Source organism: Dipteris shenzhenensis, chromosome 3 (genome assembly GCF_047967505.1).
Source record: "Dipteris shenzhenensis isolate YYH24624 ecotype China chromosome 3, Dip_SZ_1.0, whole genome shotgun sequence".
Lineage (NCBI taxonomy): Eukaryota > Viridiplantae > Streptophyta > Polypodiopsida > Gleicheniales > Dipteridaceae > Dipteris > Dipteris shenzhenensis.
This window is the reverse complement of record NC_141598.1, coordinates 11,351,107-11,369,683: the sequence shown is the minus strand read 5'-3', so window position 1 is coordinate 11,369,683 and position 18,577 is coordinate 11,351,107. Positions and strand designations below refer to the sequence as shown.

Sequence of the window (18,577 nt, the reverse complement as noted above, 5' to 3'; positions counted from 1 at the left end):
TACATATGGCCCTCATTTCTCTTCATTCTAAGAGAGAGTTCTTCATTTGTGTCCATCTTCTTGTCTTCATTTTGCTCAGCTTGCTAGTTTCCAACATGGTATCAAAGTAGTACCAGCCTCCTTGAGCCTGATCCCACCACGTCATCATCATCTTCTCCTCTCTCCCGTTGCTCACTCTCATTCTTTGCATCATCTTTTGCTCATCAGACATTGCAACCCTCAGCTATGGTGTCTCCCCCTCTTCTTCCTCCTCCTCCTCCTTGCCTTTTCGGAGGCCTCTTCGGTAAAAAGCAGCAGGAGCAACCACAAGACCAACTCCCTCAAGCTTCTCCCTACCTTGACATCAGTGTTCCATTTCCCAATGCTCTCCTAGCAGACACTTTCTTAGCCGGTTGAGAATTGAAATGCTGCTACAAGGCGTCTATCGATGGATTCAGTGCCGCAACATTTCATGAGAAATGTGACTTTAAGGGTCCTTGTGTGATTGTGGGCATCACTGAGAATGGAGTCAGGTTTGGAGCCTTTAATCCAGAGGGTTACAGAAGCATAGACGACTACTATGACACATTTGAGGCATTCCTTTTCTACTAGGCTGCTGACAATGGATCAGACCCAATGATGTTGAAAAAATTGGGAGGCAGCAAAGCTGCATTGTTCGATTATGCTAGAGGAGGCCCTCAGTTTGGGGTAGACAGGTTGCTGATAGGACCGCTGCTAGCACCGATGATGGGTGGCTTTTCTGGTCCTGATACAAATTCAGGAGTGGGTATACTTACGGAAGGGAAGTTGAGATTAGGACTGTTGTATGCCAAGAGGGAAGATGGAAAGGACTCGATCTTTGGAAATGACAACAATCTAAACCATGATCTTCAGCTTCTCAAAACTCTCATCATATTAGCTTGGCTTGCTAGTAAAGCTGCCCATGCGGTAAGACCTTGCCTTGACATGGATATTTTGCTTTGCTACAAGAAGAGGCTTCTTGTCAAGCCCACATCATCCAGGAGATGATGAGTATATTTTTTTGAGCTCCACTTGCATCTCCCCTAGTTGTCAAGGTACTCTACCTGAACACTCCTCTAAAATGATTGTAATAAACTATGAGTTCTTTGTCCTAACCTCTGGTCACCTATGATGTAGATCATGTGAGTATGTGTTGTCCCCTTGGTACCTTCTGCAGACTTGTGTTTGTACATGTAGGGGAGATAACCATTAGGGGGGGTTTTGTTTTTTGCCCTCATGGTACCTCTTGTAGACATTTTGTTTGTACATGCAAGGGAGATAACCATTGGGGGGGGTTGTGTTCCCCACTCTGTATACCTTACACCCATGGGAACCCTTGCTAGCTTGAGATCCTAGCCATCGATAGATCCATGACCATGAGATGGCATGTGACACCTTGTGCTAGCTGTATCCTTGACATAGCTTGAGGTAGTCCCTTGGGGGGGGTTTGTTGGGGTTTGTCAATGTCCTGCCTCTCCATAGGCACACTTGTGATCCTATGTGTGTGCTAGAGGGGCAGCTAGGTGTGTTAGGTGGAGCTAGATGCTTCTAGAGGATAGGGGAGAGATTCTAGGAGCTTGGTGGCCTTTGGTATGAGGTCATCTATGATGTCAGTATGGATGTAGAGGTAGCCTACATATGGCCCTCATTTCTCTTCATTCTAAGAGAGAGTTCTTCATTTGTGTCCATCTTCTTGTCTTCATTTTGCTCAGCTTGCTCATTTCCAACATCATCCTCTTTTATTCTCTCTTTTATTCTCTTTTCCTCTCTTTCCTTCTCTCTTTTCCTCTCTTTTTCCTTGAAGGGGTCACTCATTATATGTAACCCTATGACGTGAGTTCAACAAAAGGATATTTTTTATTTCTAAAATTTACTGAAATAAATATACATAAGGGACTATTTAAAATAGTTTTGGAAAACATTTATAGATTTGTATAGAAAAGGGGTACATTTTATTAATGAAAAATTTACAGATAAGGGATTTTAAAATTAGGCCTTGAATACACGTGGTATAGAGGGTTTATACATAGTTACCCCCCGAGTCTTTTTCCTCTCTTTTCCTTCTTTTTTCTCCTCTTTTTTCCCCTCTCTTTTCTTCTCTCTTTTCCTCCTCTCTTGTTCTCTCTTTTTCTCTCTTTTCCTATTTTTCTTCTCTCTTTTATCCTTCTTCTCTCCCATCTCCTATCTCCTCCTCTCTTTTCCCGTCTCTTTCCTTCTCTCTTTTTCTCTCTTTTCCTTCTCTATTTTCTTCTCTTTTCCTCCCTCTCTTTTTCTCTCTTTGTGTTTTTTCCTCTCTTTTCCTTCTCTCTTTTCTTCTCTTTTCCTCCTCTCTTTTCTTTCCTCTCTTTTTCAGGTCTTTTTCTCCATTTTCTCCTCTTCTCCCCCTTCTCCTAGTCTCTCTTTTCTCCTCTCTTTTCCTCTCTTCTCCTTTTCTCTCCTTTCCCCTCTCTTTTCCTCTCTTCTCCTCTTCTCTCCTTTCCCCTGTCTTTTTCTCTTTTTCCTCCTCTCTTTTTCTCTCTTTCCTTCTCTCTTTCCCTCTCCTTTCCTTCTCATCTCTTTTCCCCTCTCTTTTCCTCCTCTCTTGTTCTCTCTTTTCCTCTCTTTTCTCGTCTTCTCCTCTCTTCTCCTCTTCTCTTTTTTCCTCTCTTTTCCTCTTATACACCAAAAGCTGTACTTTATAAACTGTAAAGACATTCTTCATCGTTTCTTTGATGAATTGCTACCCTCCCCTTTTTCATCTCTCTTCTTGGTCTTATCCTCCACCTCTTTTTTCTTTTTCTTCTTAGCCCAAGGATGCTTTCTTGGGAGTATGGCCTTCCTCCTGGATCAAGGTCTGCATCTCCTCAATAGAATCCTCTAGGATCTCTCGATTAGCCTTGTACATGTCCTTGTCAAGTAGCTCCTCACCCTTGATGTGTGCCTTTAGACACAAACGTGCACCAAAGAGTGATGGTATATCTACCTCCCCATCCTTTATACATTGTCTATGTAGATCCTCCAAGTATGCTACCATAGATTTTTCACAAGGGGCCATGGGGAGTATCAGAGAGAGAGAGAGCTAAGAGAAGGAAGTGACTAGAAGTGAGCGACCTCAAGGAAGGGACGAGAGAGTGGTGATAGAGCAAGTAGTAGTAGAGTGGTGTGAGAAAAAGAAGAGAGTGGGGAAGAATTTAAAGATTGAGGGAGGATGAAGCAGAGAAGGGAAATGGAAAGAATCAAATGTACAAAAGACGAGGAGGATAAAGTGGATAGGGTGATAGGGGACATGATGTTGGAGTAGCAAGAAGGATTCAACAAATGAAGCAAAATGGAGGAGTTTATTCATGAGAGATATGCCCAATATATAGGCACAAGTTACATCCAAGAGTGACATCATATGTGAGATCAGTAGAGCATCTAAATCCACAAATCATTCCACTGATTTCTCAATCAAGCCCATGAATCTCTCAATCACACCTAATGGAACCTTCTACAGCCAAACCTGGTCACACTAACCACCATGTGGTGACACACACACTCACACAAACCTTGTACCCCTAGGTACACCCCATTACATCAATTTGTCCTTCATTCCCCCCCACAAATTAATGACCTCATCCTTCAACAGTTTTACATGGGATGTTCCATGGATTGCCCACCATCATGTGGCAACACACATGGCCCCAACCTATGACTCACTACTAGGACTCTTGGTTTACAACTAGGAGATAGACAATGACTATGTATGGAAATCCTCATACGTCCAACAAGGTAAAACTCAAACAAAGGACTAACAATCATTTCAGGATAGATTATCCATGGCACAAAACCATTATTGACCACACACACTATTGAATTTGTGCCAACATGAACTTGTGTAAAAAGAGAATGTGATACAACTTTTCGTTACAACTTTGTGTTACAACTTCTACATATGACTTCTACATGTAGAAAGAGAATGTGTTACAACTTTGTGTTACAACTTTGTGTTACAACTTTGTGTTACAAACTTGTGATACAACTTTGAGTTACAACTTTGTGTTACACGCAGAGAGAGAAGCTCTCCAACTTGTATGAATACCCCATAATGGAATGAAGCCCACACTCTTTGGGGCATTGTGTTGAGTCTATAGTGGTATTCCAAGCATTTGTCTCAAGTGTCCATGCTTCCTTGCACTCCACATCCAAAAGCATGTCCTAACCTTGCAACTCCTCCTCCCCTATCCTCCAAGCTTGCAACCCACTCTCTCCCTCTCCTCATCCCTCCTCCTCCTCCTCCTTCCTCCTCCTCCTCCTCCTCCTCCTCCTCCTTCCTCCTCCTCTGTCCTCCTCCTCCTTCCTCCTCCTCTGTCGTCCTCCTTCCTCCTCCTCCTCCCTCCTCTCTCTTATTCCCTCCATGCTCTTACACCTTCTTCCTCTCCCACTCCTATGGTCTCCTAAACCCTTTGTTCCTCAACCCTTAAAACTCCATGATCTACGAGGGAGATGAGTTCTCCACTATGTACTCTACCCTGAACCTTGGAACCTCCTTCTAAACCCTGGAACCTCCTTCTAAACCCTGGAACTCCTTCTAAACCCTGGAACCTCCTTCTGAACCTTGGATCCTCCTTTTTACGCTGGACTCCTTCTGAACCCTGGAACCTCCTTCTAACCCTTAAACTCCTCCTAAACCCTACAACCCCCAATGAAGGCAAAAGCCTTCATTACCTCAACAAAGATGATTTACGTTCCTTTTACACATGCATGCACTTTGTTTGCTTACCACACTTAAGCCTACGTCTCTCACTGAAACATGACTCGAGGTCCTAAGCTACACATATACTAGAACCGACAATCCCAATATATCTGTAGGTGACAAAAAGCCTCGAAACCCTACAAACATAGAATACCCAACTTTTCCTACAAAAGTAGTAGGAAAGAGCCAACATTTGGTGCTGCTGCTGGGGAGACTAATAGTGAGTAAACATAAGTAGGCATGTGTAAAACAACAAACTACTTTGAACTTTCACGAACATAGCACTGAAGGGCAAGGAGAGTAAATTTTTTTTCCATTTCTAGCCAAACATATCAACCCCAAGCATCAACCTTGGGTTACTACCTTAAGAAATTTTCTTTATTTCTTAAATAGAAGCCACATGATATACAATCAGGCTAGGTAGTGGACACGAATGCGTAGAGCTTGCAATTTCGATCATTTTATCTTTTTTTTAGAAAAGCAAATTGAGCTATCCATAAAGAGTTATGGCTCGGGAAGTGTTTAGGGTTAAACCCTAAACCTAAAATCAAATCCTATAAAAACTAACTCCACCCCCTCATTCTTCATCTTTTACTTTTTGCCTCCATTCTCTTCTTCATTCCGAGCCCCATGCAAGACACTCCTCCCTCTCCATCGACCACCACCTTACTCCCATCCTCACATTGTAAGTGACTTCGAGCCCATCTCGCAGCAATAACCTAGCCATCCACCCACCGTCCATTGTTCCACAACAATCCTATTACATCGAGAAAGACTTGGAGCGCATTGAGGTGACCACTTCTCCCTCCTTTTCACTTTTCGTCCATCAAGTTTTTTGCTCTATTTTTTCCCCCCCCTCCCATCTCCACCACCCCTCCCCGTCCCCCCTCCATCTCCACCTCCCCCTCCCCCCTCCATTTCCACCTCCCCCTCCCCCCTCCCCCTTCATCTCCACCTCCATCTCCCCCTCCCCCCTCCACCTTCCCCTCCCCCCTCCCCCTTCAACACCACCTCCCCCTCCCCCCTCCCCCTCCATCTCCCCCTCCATCTCCCCCTCCCCCCTCCCCCCTCCACCTCCCCCTCCCCCTTCATCTCCACCTCCCCCTCCCCTCCCCCTCCATCTCCACCTCCCCCTCCCCCTCCCATTTCCACCAACCCCTCCCCCTCCCATTTCCACCACCCCCTCCCCCTCCCCCTCCATCTCCACCTCCCCCTCCCCTCCCCCCCCCATCTCCACCTCCCCCTCCCCCCTCCATCTCCATCTCCCCCTCCCCCCTCCCCCTCGCCACTCCATCTCCACCTCCACCTCCCTCCTCCCCTCCATCTCCACCACCCCCTCCCCCTCCCCACTCCATCTCCACCTCCCCCTCCCCCCTCCTCCTTCAAAACCACCTCCCCCTCCCCCCTCCCCCTCCATCTCCCCCTCCGTCTCCCCCCTCCACCTCCCCCTCCCCCTCCATCTCATCTCCCCCTCCCCCTCCTATTTCCACCACCCCCTCCCCCTCCCATTTCCACCACCCCCTCCCCCTCCATCCCCCCCCCCTCCATCTCCACCTCCCCCGCCCTCTCCCATTTCCACCACCCCCTCCCCCTCCCATTTCCACCACCCCCTCCCCCTCCCCCTCCATCTCCACCTCCCCCTCCCCCTCCCCCCTCCATCTCCACCTCCCCCTCCCCCCTCCATCTCCATCTCCCCCTCCCCCTCCATCTCCACCCCCCGTCCCCCTCCCCCTTCCGTCTCCACCTCCCCCTCCCCCCTTCCCCTCCATCTCCACCACCCCCTCCCCCTCCCCCCTCCATCTCCACCTCCCCCTCCCCCTTCAACATGACCTCCCCCTCCCCCCTCGCCCTCCATCTCCACCTCCATCTCCCCCTCCCCCCTCCCCTTTCATCTCCACCTCCCCCTCCCCCCTCCCCCTCCATTTCCACTTCCCCCTCCCCCTCCCATTTCCACCACCCCCTCCCCCTCCCATTTCCACCACCCCCTCCCCCTCGCCCTCCATCTCCACCTCCCCCTCCCCCCTCCATCTCCATCTCCCCCTCCCCCCTCCCCCTCCATCTCCACCCCCCCTTCCCCCTCCCCCTTCCATCTCCACCTTCCCCTCCCCCCTCCCCCTCCATCTCCACCACCCCCTCCCCCTCCCCCCTCCGTCTCCACCTCCCCCTCCCCCTCCCCTCTCCATCTCCCCCTCCCCCTTGCCCCTCCCCCTCCCCCTCCCCCCTCCATTTCCACCATCCCCACTGCTTCCCCGTCTCTTACTTTCTCTCTCTTACTCTCTCTCCCTCTCTCTCTTTCTCTCTCTCTCTTTACTTTCTCTCTCATTCTCTGCTCACCCTCTTCTCTCTCTTTTCTCTCTCCTCTCGCCCCCTTACCCCCCTCTCTCTCTTTTCTCTCTCCTCTCTCCCTATCCCCCCTCTCTCTCTTTACTCTCTCTCTCTCATTCTCTCCCCATCCCCCTCTCTCTCTTTTCTCTTTCCTCTCTCCCCCTTCCCCCCTTCTCACTCTTTTCTCTCTCCTCTCTCCCCCTCCCCCCTCTCTCTCTTTTCTCTCTCCTCTCTCCCCCTCCCCCCCGCTCTCTCTCTCTCACTCTCTCCTCTCTCCCCCTCATTCGCTCCCCCACCCCCTCTCTCTCTCCCCCTTACCCCCCCTCTCTCTACCACCTTACCCACTCCCCCTCTCTTTACCCCCTCTCTTTGTAACCCCCCCCCCCCCCCCGGCCACCTCGTGGCGGCACCCCACATAGCCGCCCTGCGGTGCCACCGTAGTGCCACCACCCGTAGTGCCCCTGCCAGCTCATGCCTGTGGTGCCACCGCCTGCGCTCGTGACGTGTCTGCCTGTGGCGCCCCCGCCAACCCGCGCCCATGGTGCCACCGCCCCGTCCTCGCTCTCCGCCCCCCTCTCCACCACCCTGCCCCCACCTCCCTTTCTTACCCCCCTGCTGCCCACCACCCCACCCCCCACCTCTCACCCTCCCCTCTCACCCGTGCCTGTGCCCCGCCCCCCCTCACCCATCCCTCTCCTCTCCTCCCCTCCCCTACACCCCCCTACACACCCTGTGCAAAACCCCCCTTGCAAAAAACCCCCCTGCAAAACCCCCCCTGTGCGACCCCCCCCTCTCGAAAAAAAGAAAACCCTAACCTACAACTAGCCTCAGGCTAGTTACTAACTACGGTTAGGTTAGTTGGTTAACCTAGGTTAAGTTAGGTTAGGTTAGTTGGTTAACCCTAGGCTAGTTAGTCTAACTCAGTTAGATTAGGCTAAGCTAGGTTAGTTAGTAGAAACCTAGGCTAGGCTAGTTTTGCCCTTAGTTCAGTTAGTTTTAACCTTAGCTAGGTTAACTTAGCTGTCAATTAGTTACACTAACTAGGTTAGTTGAACTAACTATGGTTAGTCTAAGCATCACTAGGTTAGATTAGACTAGCTGTTAGGCTTTTAACTAGACAAATAGGTTAGTTAACCTAATTGGTTCCAACCCCTCAGTTGGAATTCAAGTCCATTCACACCACCTTTAGGACCCCCTCCAAGGCCAATTTTACCCCTACTTTCACCCCTCATAACTCATCCATTTAAGACCCAAACTGAACCCGGTTTGAACCCAAATTTCACACACAAAAAAATCACGTTACGGGGTATTTTTCCAGCCCATTGCACACCATTTCGGCATCCCTAGCACTCGTTCATTTGTGCCCCCATGTGGGCCCCGTTTTGCACAAATTTGCTCATATCTCCACGCCGTGACCTCCGATCAACGATTTGTCTATAGTGGCACATTTCCCTACACACATAGGACAATCTTAGACACATTATTAACACGATGGTCCCTACACAAACTAACACCACTCTAACCCTCCCAACAATACCACATCCACACCCGCACTTGTGGCAGCGACACCTTGGGCAAATCTAGCCCAATCTACATGCAGCTACATTTCGGTCAATGCCTTTGACTCCAACGCTCACCACATTTGCATATAACTCCGCTGCAACAACCGCCACTGCCAATCCTCTACCCTGAATCCCCCCTGAGATTCAACCACTCCCTCTAACTCCTCCATGCCCCAACATGGCTGAACGCCATCATGACAATGATGGGGATCTCGACCTTGATGCATAGGCTGACAACTTATTCCATCGAACAAATAACAACAATCAAGACCAACGCCCTTTGGGAAAACTGGAAATTCCCAAATATGATGGTAGGGGAGACCCAGCCTGCTTCCTCTAGCATTTTGATGCCGCATGTCGAGCAGGTGGCGATCAATCCCATGAAACCAAGGTGGCTTGGTTTCCAATGGCCTTAATTGATGAAGCATCAGAATGGTACCTAGACCTTCTCATGGAAGAACGTGCCACATGGGACTTACTTCAAACCAAATTCAAACGACGCTTTCAAACGGAGAGGCTACAAGACGGTCCTGCTCTCCAACTCAGCAAGATCCAACAAGGTTGGAGAGAAGATGTGCGCATGTACCTGGGAAAGATGAAGAGATTGATCACCAAATGTGACCCACACCCAAATGCAAAGTACCTCACGGCATCGTTCATAGTAGGTCTTAGAAAGAAAATCTGCAAGGATATGAAAAAGATAAGCAGCTATGAAATGTTCAGTGCTGCTCATGTGGCAGCCATTGACATCAAGGATGGCATGACCAACTCAGACACTAGCAGTGATGACGGCAAGACTAATACACGAGATAAGTGCTAGAAAAAGGGTAAATCAAAGGACACTACCGAAACATCCAATGAAGATCACCTAGAGGCCATGACCATGAAGCTGAAAGAAGACATGATGCAGGCCATGGACCAAAAACTTCACTTGTCTCAGCCGTAAACTCAGACATATCCATGGCGAGAAAATGTCTGGTGTCCACATTGCATGGCAAATCATATAGAAAATGAGTGTCCGGTCCTCAGAGCTAGGATCATTGCACAAGCAAATCCACCACCACGGTTGTGGTGCCATATCCGCGTCATCAGTGGCCATGATGAAAACAGTTGCATCTTCAACATGCACAACAACCCACCTCAAACTCAACAATACCAAGCGGCACCCATGCTAGTGTACAGGCAATTGGCACTTGCACAAGCGCCCCTAGCTCCGAGGCTAAATCCTGTTCCCATTCAGACACAAGTCCCACAACTACTCAGGAATCCAAATCCACGACCATATCCAAGAGCACCAATTCCAGCTCCCCAGGCAGTTCCCATACATCAATTACAAGCCGAGGAAGTAGACTTGTTATTTGAGTATGAAGTAGAGTACCTAGTGTACTATGTAGAAGGTGCAGAGGGTCTAATACCAGTTTATGCAAATCAAGTACGACCCAACACATTTTGAGCACCAATCAAGTGCTACGGTTGTGGAGAAAATCACCAGATTGTAGAGTGCCCTCATCGTGGTATCCCAGCTACTTTCCAACCACTCTACAGAGATTGTGGTATAGGACATGTGTGCATGGATTGTCCCATGAAAAATAAGATCCCAAAAAAAATAGAGGTTAAGCCTGACATCCCCATTGGCATCATTGGGGTATAGATATATTGGGATTGTCAGTTGTAGTATATGTGTAGCTTAGGATCTTGAGTCGTGTTTCGGTGAGAGATGTAGGCTTAAGTGTTGTAAGCAAACAAAGTGCATGCATGTGTAAAAGGAACGTAAATTATCTTTGTTGAGGTAATGAAGGCTTTTTCCTTCATTAGGGGTTGTAGGGTTTAGGAGGAGTTTAAGGGTTAGAAGGAGGTTCCAGCGTTTAGAAGGAGTCCAGGGTAAGAAGGAGGAGAAGGAGGTTCCAGGGTTTAGAAGGAGTTCCAAGGTTTAGAAGGAGGTTCCAGGGTTTAGAAGGAGGTTCCAGGGTTCAGGGTAGAGTACATGGTGGAGAACTCATCTCCCTCGTAGATCATGGAGTTTTAAGGGTTGAGAAACAAAGGGTTTAGGAGAGCATAGGAGTGGGAGAGGAAGAAGGTGTAAGAGCATGGGGGGAAGAAGAGAGAGGAGGGAGGAGGAGAGAGGAGGAGGAAGGAGGAGGAGGAGGAGGAGGAGGAGGATGAAGGAGGAGGAGGAGGGAGGAGGAGAGGGAGAGGGTGGGTTGCAAGGTTGGAGGAGATGGGAGGAGGAGTTGCAAGGTTAGGACATGCTTTTGGATGTGGAGTGCAAGAAAGCATGGACGCTTTAGACAAATGCTTGGAATACCAAAGTAAACTCAAGACAATGCCCCAAAGAGTGTGGGCTTCATTCCATTATGGGGTATTTATACAAGTTGGAGAGCTTCTCTCTCTGCCTGTAACACAAAGTTGTAACACAAAGTTGTATCAGAAAGTTGTAACACAAAGTTGTAACACATTCTCTTTCTACATGTAGAAGTTGTATGTGGAAGTTGTAACACAAAGTTGTAACTCAAAGTTGTATCACAAAGTTGTATCACAAAGTTGTAGCACATTCTCTTTCTACATGTAGAAGTTGTAACACAAAGTTGTATAACAAAGTTGTATCGCGAAGTTGTAACACAAAATTGTAACACAAAGTTGTATCACATTCTCTTTCTACATAAGTTCATCTTGGCACAGAGTCAACATACTCCCAGATCCATTTTATTACCCGTCCTCGGGTTATGGCTTATTTTGATTTCAGAGTTGGGATGCCATGTGCATAATCTAGTGCTGTTTAGCTTGTGGCATGTGAGTCATTCCTGCTGTAATTCTTTTGCATGATACAATTTGTAGTCTTTAGTCAAGAAGCTTATCTCCTCTTAAGGAGGGGTAGATGGCTGTGAATGTCAGAGGGGATCTCGTTGCTGAAGTTGTGGAATTTGCCATCGAATCTTCTTAGGAAGAGGTTTGGCGGGGGTCTCGTTGTTGAGGCTAGCATTTCTTGTTATCTTGCATACATGTTGGATGCAATTGCACCCATATCATTGAGCTTTTAGATAATTAGTAATTAAGTATGATATTTTTGCATATAGGAGATGGCTGTGATGTTTGGCGGGGGTCTCGTTGTTGAGGCTAGCATTTCTTACTCTCTTTCATACATGTTGGATGCGATTGCACCCGTATCATTGAGCTTGTAGAAAATTAGTATGCAACTCTAATATTTTTGCATATAGTAGATGGCTGTGATGTTTGCTGGGGATCTCGTTGCGGAGGCTACAGACTCTTTTGGCAATTCGTCTTGAGTTTTGGCATAGCTTCTTGTACTGCTTGTGAATTCATTGCATGCTTTGAGAGTATGGAATGAAAGTGTGTGATATTGTTATTGATGCAATCTATTATATGCCTATGTAAAATCATGTGAGTGCATGTGATGTGTCTAACTATATGCTTATTTGTGGGATTTAATAGGGAAACTAAGACTCAATCATCCCTAATACAAAATTGATTAGGTCTTCCTACATGTGCAAAAACATGCATATGCTAGTGAGTGTGCATGTAACAATCTAGAGAAAATTATATGTGCAAAAACGTGTTATGCTAGTGAGTGCTCGTGACACAATCTAATCCTAACTATGGAAGACTTGGTTTCACAAATCTTCATTTTTGTCGGGGATGGCTTGCATGTTGATGTAGTAGTGCTTCAATCGGCTCCCATTTGCTGTTGTGTTGAATTGGACTCCATCCAATGTTTCTAGTAGCATAGCTCTAATGGGATTCATCTTTTGTACTTGGTAGGGTCCTTGACCTAGATACTTCAGTTTTCCCTTGTGTACTTTGGCATTGTATAAGAGGACTAAGTCGCCTTCCTTGATGTCTTTAGCTTTTAGATTTCTATCAAACCATGCCTTTCTTCTGCATTTTTCTGTTGTCATGGCATGGTAGGTGACTAGTCTTGTCTCTGTATGCTTCTCCAATTGATAGAGCCTTTCTTTCAAGGATTCATGGTTACCCATGCGTTCCTGTATTTGTGATGTGTAGACTTGGTATTACAAATTCGAGTGGGACCACAGCTTCAAGGCCGTATAGCAATTGAAACGGTGTGTTCTCTGTATTGACCTTGAATGTGGTTCCTATGCCCATAAGGCTGCATTCAGTTTCTTTTCCCAATCAGAACGCTGTGGTTCTACTACCTTGGTGAGGATAATGCATATTATTTTGTTGGTGGATTCTGCTAGTCCATTCCCTTGGGGGTAGTAGGGTGTGCTTTTTCTATGGATTACCATAAAGCCAAACAAGAGTTCTTGAATTACCTCATTGATAAAATGTGTGCCTCTATCCGACACAATTTCAATGGGGCATCCAAATCAGGTGATCACATTTTCGTATAAGAATCTTGCTATACTTCTAGCATCTGCCTTTTTGATTACTTTAGCTTCAGCCCATTTTGTAAAGTAATCAGTGGCCACAATGATGTAGCGTGCCTGTGTTCCTTTTTCTACTGGATGTATGGGACCCACATAGTCAATCCCCCAGTTTTTAAATGGTTTTTTTGCAACAATTGTGTTAGGGGATTGAAGTCTTTGTGTTGTGGTTTAATAGTCCATTGGCATACATCACATCCTTTTACATATTCATAAGCATCTGCCCACAGTGTTGGCCACCAGTAGCCTGCGAGGAGAACTTTTCTTGCTATGGCTTCCCCTTGGAAGTGTCCTCCTGCAATGACTTCATGGACTTCACTTAGGATTGGATTGATCTCATGAGGCATTACACATCTTCTTAATATCTGGTCCTTGCCCATCTTGTACAGTTGTCCTACAATGAGTTGATAGGGTGCAGCTTTTAGAATCAATTTTCTAGCATCTACTGCTTTCATGTCAGGGGGTGGTCTTCCTACCATCAAGAAGTACGCAATGATATCTCCACACCACTCTGGAACAACATCTATTTGAAATAGTGTGGCATCTGGTAAGTTGTCTTCTACTCCAGTGGCTTCTTCTCCTGACTTGACTTGAGACATGTGATCGGCAATGTAGTGTTGGGCACCTTTACGAACCACTATTTTGAAGTTGAATTCTTGAAGCAAGAGGAGCCATCTAGTTATTCTTCCTATGGTACATGGATGGTTCACAAGATAAAGCAATGCTTGATGGTTGGTGTAGAAGACAAAATCATTTTCCAATAGATAGTGCCAAAATTTCTTTACACCATACACCATTGCTAGGGTTTCTCTTTCTATGGTTGTATAGTTGATCTCTGCATCATTGAGTTGTTGACTATCGAAGTAGAAGGGGTAGTCTTTCTTATGTTCACCAGGTTGACAAAGCACACTCCCAATTGCATACTTGGATCCATCAATATGAACATGAAAATCAATATCCTGATTGGGAGATATAAGGATGGGTGCTATGATTAGGCACCACTTTAAAAGCTCAAAGGCTTGGTTGCACTCTTTGGTCCACAAGAATTCCACTAATAATTTGTAAAGTGGTCTAGCTATCATGGCATACCACAATATAAATATTCTATAATAGCTGGTGTGAAGATAGTGGGAGAGAGGGAAGGAGTCTCACTTGCGGCTTTCTCACATGCACAATGGGGGAATACACACAAAGGTGGAGGCTGAAAAACAGTTTTCCTCTTCTTAGTTGTGAAAGCCAAAAGAACTCTAGTACAAAGAAATAGAAGAACCCTATATGTGGGTCTCAAACCAAACTCAACTAACTAAGGTGGCTTACTAACTGAGCCACAAACTAGAGTAGATAAGGATAGCTGTCATCCAGCTATTATTTGTGGGCGGTGTACCAACTGCATCTGCAACTAACAAGTTGGTGACATAAATGCACAACAGTCACCCTGGCATATCGCGAGTGGAGCTCGATATCTCAACACTCCCCCTCCAGCTCAATCCCAATTCCTGCACACCAAGCAGGTCTCTGAACTTGCGCAGCTTCTCTGTGCCCAATGCTTTCATGAATATGTCAGCTACCTGATCTTCTGTGCTGACATAAACTAGATCAATAAGACCTAGTAGAACCTTCTCCCGCACATAGTGATAATGCACCTCGATGTGCTTTGTTCTAGCATGATAGACTGGGTTATTTGCCAAGTGTATGCTGCTCATGTTGTCACAATAAATGACAACTGGCCCATCTGTAGACTGATGCATATCATAAAGTAGCTTATGCAACCAAGCTACTTCACATGCAGCCATTGCTGCACCCCTGTACTCAACATCTGTGCTCGACAAGGCAACTGTAGGCTGTTTCTTGCTGCTCTAAGTGACTACAGCACTCCCAAAAGAGAACACATATCTACTGGTAGATCGTCTATCAGAAATACTACCAGCCCAATCAGCATCAGTGTATCCATGCAACTGTATCTGAACCCCAGCTTCATAAAATAGTCCATACTGCAATGTGGACTTCACATACCTGAGTATGCGTCTAGCCGCATCCAAATGTGGTTTCCTTGGAGCCTGCATAAACTGACTTACCAATCCAACAGCATAGCTCTGGTAATAGTCATATAAATCAAACTTCCTACTATGCATCTGTACATAGTAGGGTCTTCCAAAAGCTCACCTGCATCTATGCTCAGCTTCACATTTTGCTCCAAAGGAACTGAAATAGGCTTACAGCCTGTCATCCCATATTTGGACAGCATGTCCAATCCATACTGCCTCTGCAAGAGCTGTATCCCACTTGGTGATCTAATCACCTCAATGCCCAAGAAATAATGCAGCTCTCTCAAATCCTTCATCTCAAACTTCTGCCTCAATAGCATTTTCACATGAAGGATATCTTCATCACTATCACCTGTGATGATCAAATCATCAACATAAATGACAAGCAGCATAATCCCTTTCTGTGTTTTTCTCACATAGAGTGAGAAATCTGCCTTGGAAATCTGAAAGCCAATAGTGACAAGATATTGTCCTATCTTGTCAGACCATGCTCTAGGTGCTTGCTTCAAGCCATACAAAGCTTTCTTCAACCTGCAAACAAACTCAGGATGAATAGCATGAACATAACCTGTTGGCTGCTCCATAAAGACCTCTTCTTGCAAATCACCATGCAAGAAGGCATTCTTTACATCCATCTGATGTAAAGACCATCCCTTTGATGCAGCCATAGCAATGGCTACTCTTACGGTTGCCATCCTTGCAACCGGACTGAAAGTTTCTTCATAATCAATGCCATATGTCTGTGCATGCCCCTTGACAACTAATCTTGCCTTGTATCTATTCACAGAACCATCTTCATTGTGCTTGATCTTATAAACCCACTTACAGCCAATTGCATTCTTGTATTTAGGCAAAGGCACCAATTCCCATGTACCATTTGCATCCAAGGCATCCATTTCTTCATCCATGGCTTTCTCCCATTTTTCATTTCCCATGGCTTGCTCAAAAGAAGTGGGTTCTGGTTCCTGTATCACTTTGACCATATAGGCATAGTGAATGGCTGTAAATCCATCATATTTCAGCCTATCCACAGGATACCTAACCCTTGTAGACCTGCGCAAAATAGGCTCACTTCCTGGTGCTCTCAAAACATCCCTGGTCTTCCTTACTCCAGGTGTAACAACAAAAGGAATACCCAACTCGTCATCAATGCTCTGTTCTGAGCCACTGGATTCACCATCCACACAAGAGTGACCTGCATTCACATCAAACATGGGCTGATCTACCTTCTCTTTTCCTTTTCGCGATACCTGCTGTGACGCCAAAAATTGATATTTTTAATTTGGCATTGGTATTGTCTTTCTCTATGTTTGATAAGAGTTTGAGTATCAAGTGATAGCCTAGTGGCTCTCACTTATTTCTATTTTCTATGGGATGGAGAGGATGAGTGGAATGGCTCATTGTAAATACCATAGGTATGAATTATAAATACCTTGGTATGGGGTGAGAGTTATTTGTGTATGGGATATTATGGAGTTTTTTAGAAAATAGGAAGAGTGAGTCATATAAAGAGGTGGGCTCATGTCCATGTGTTCCAATAATATAAGAGAGGCCACATGCTAAGTGTGTGGAAGGCATGTGGAGGAGTGTGAAGTCAAGAGGAATCCTTCTAGAACTCCTATGTGGAATAAGGAGGATGTGGACATGTGGAAAAGAGAGGGTCCCTATGGGCTCCATGTGAGGAGACTCTTGACTTTCTCAATATTTTAAGAGTCTTGAGAATCTTTTGATGGGACACATGGCAAGAGTAGCCAAAAAGGACATGGATGGTGACATATGTGCTTATGTGATTGATGGGGAAAGGAATCTACATGCAGCAATTGTAAATGGGTGAAGGAGGGTAACAAAATCTCTATAAAAGGAGCCCTCCTCTCCCTTGTTCATCAATCTCTTCCACCATTAGGCCTCATGTTGCTGTAGCTCTAGTCTCCCCAAGCTTCTTCCATGAGCCTTCTCTCCCTCTTGTAGATATTCTCTTATGTAGACTCTTGAGTCCATCTCTCTCTGGTTTATTCTCTCTCTATGAGTAGTCTTGGAGCTTTCGCTCCCTCTTGTATGTATGAAACCTCTTCTTCTCCCTTGTGTTTGTAGTGTTGGAGTGGATTCTCACTCTATTTGTAATGAAGGTCACTTTAACTCTCTCTTGAGTGTCCCTTTCCTTTTCTTTCTTTCAAAGCATTAAAAGTTCTTTCTATTCGGCTGCTCACTGTGCACACATGGTCCCTCTGTTTCCCGACCCACCATGAAAACTTCTTCCCCTCTTCTAGGCAAAATCTATGAGGGGTGGATCGTTGATGAAGGTGGAGTCTTGAGGGAACATCCTGCTCAGGCGAAATTAGCCTGGGTGGAGGGTAGTTTTCATGACAGTTTGACCCCCTGTTAGTGTTTTGCTCATAACGTTCTGCTCAGTAGTTTGATTGTAATGAAATTTATATCAGCTCAAAGCTCTATTTAAGGCGCATGTTTGTATGTGATCAAATCTTGAATCAGATATTGCTGCAGAAAGTTATGAGTCTCTGTGTTTGACAGTTTGTTTTCATGACAGTTTTTAACCCTGTCTAGTAAACTGTCCATAACTTTTTGGCCGCTTCTCTATTTCTTACGAAGAATATATCGACGCAAATCTCTCTTTAACGTGCATGTCTCTATGTGCTTAGATCTTGAATCAAATACTGCTGCAAAATGTTATGAGTCTCTATGTTTGACAGTCTGTTTTCATGACAGTTTTTACCCCCTTCAGTAAACTATCCATATCTCTTCAACCGTCTGTCTGTTTTCAATGAAACTTATATCAGCGCGAAGCCCATCTCAAGGAGCATCTGATTCTATACGTGAATCTCTGATATCATGTATGTACTGAAAGCTATAGGCCTCTATGTCTAATGACAGTTCGTAGAGTGTTTTGAGCTAAGTGTAATTGTGTCTATGAAGGAGGTGCAATGTTTCCTAGGAATCTACCCATCTGACCTAATCAGCCCCTTCAAAATACTCGATATATATCAGTTCACATCATGTTGAGCTACAAGATCTTCTTTCAACAACGTATCACTCTTCTCTTTGGTGCAGACCGGGTCATTGAGATTATGGCCTCTGTTGATCCTTTCCTTCTCCCTATGCTTGATTACAACATCACTTGGGATGTTACCATCTTCATTCTCATCTGAGGGATGAAAGTATGGTGTGGTATCTTGGCATAAAAGTTTTTCTTCTAATGTCCCATTCTCAATGATAAATATGTTTGGCTGTCAGTTCGAAAGTAGCAAGAAGTAAAGAGGTGTGCGAAGTTTATTACCCCCAGCTTCATGTCACATCTTTTGGTGGAGACGCCGGGTACGTTTGGTATTGGATTCATCCCACCCTACTAAATGGTCTCGGGTGTACTTGATTGCATGTTATGCCTAGAAGAGGCATGTGTTTTTATGAGATAAAGAAGATGCTTGGAAAAACTCCGTTAGAAGAGATTGCAACCCGTTTAAGAGAACTTGAAGATTGTGAAGGTGATGCTCAAGCTATTTGCACAATCACCAT

General features: G+C 45.6%; 1 pseudogene; it reads left to right on the top strand.

The window, feature by feature from the left end:
- The first annotated feature begins 225 nt into the window (after positions 1–225).
- On the top strand, positions 226–1,008 carry LOC147903357 (uncharacterized; annotated as a pseudogene).
- The last annotated feature ends 17,569 nt before the right edge of the window (positions 1,009–18,577 follow it).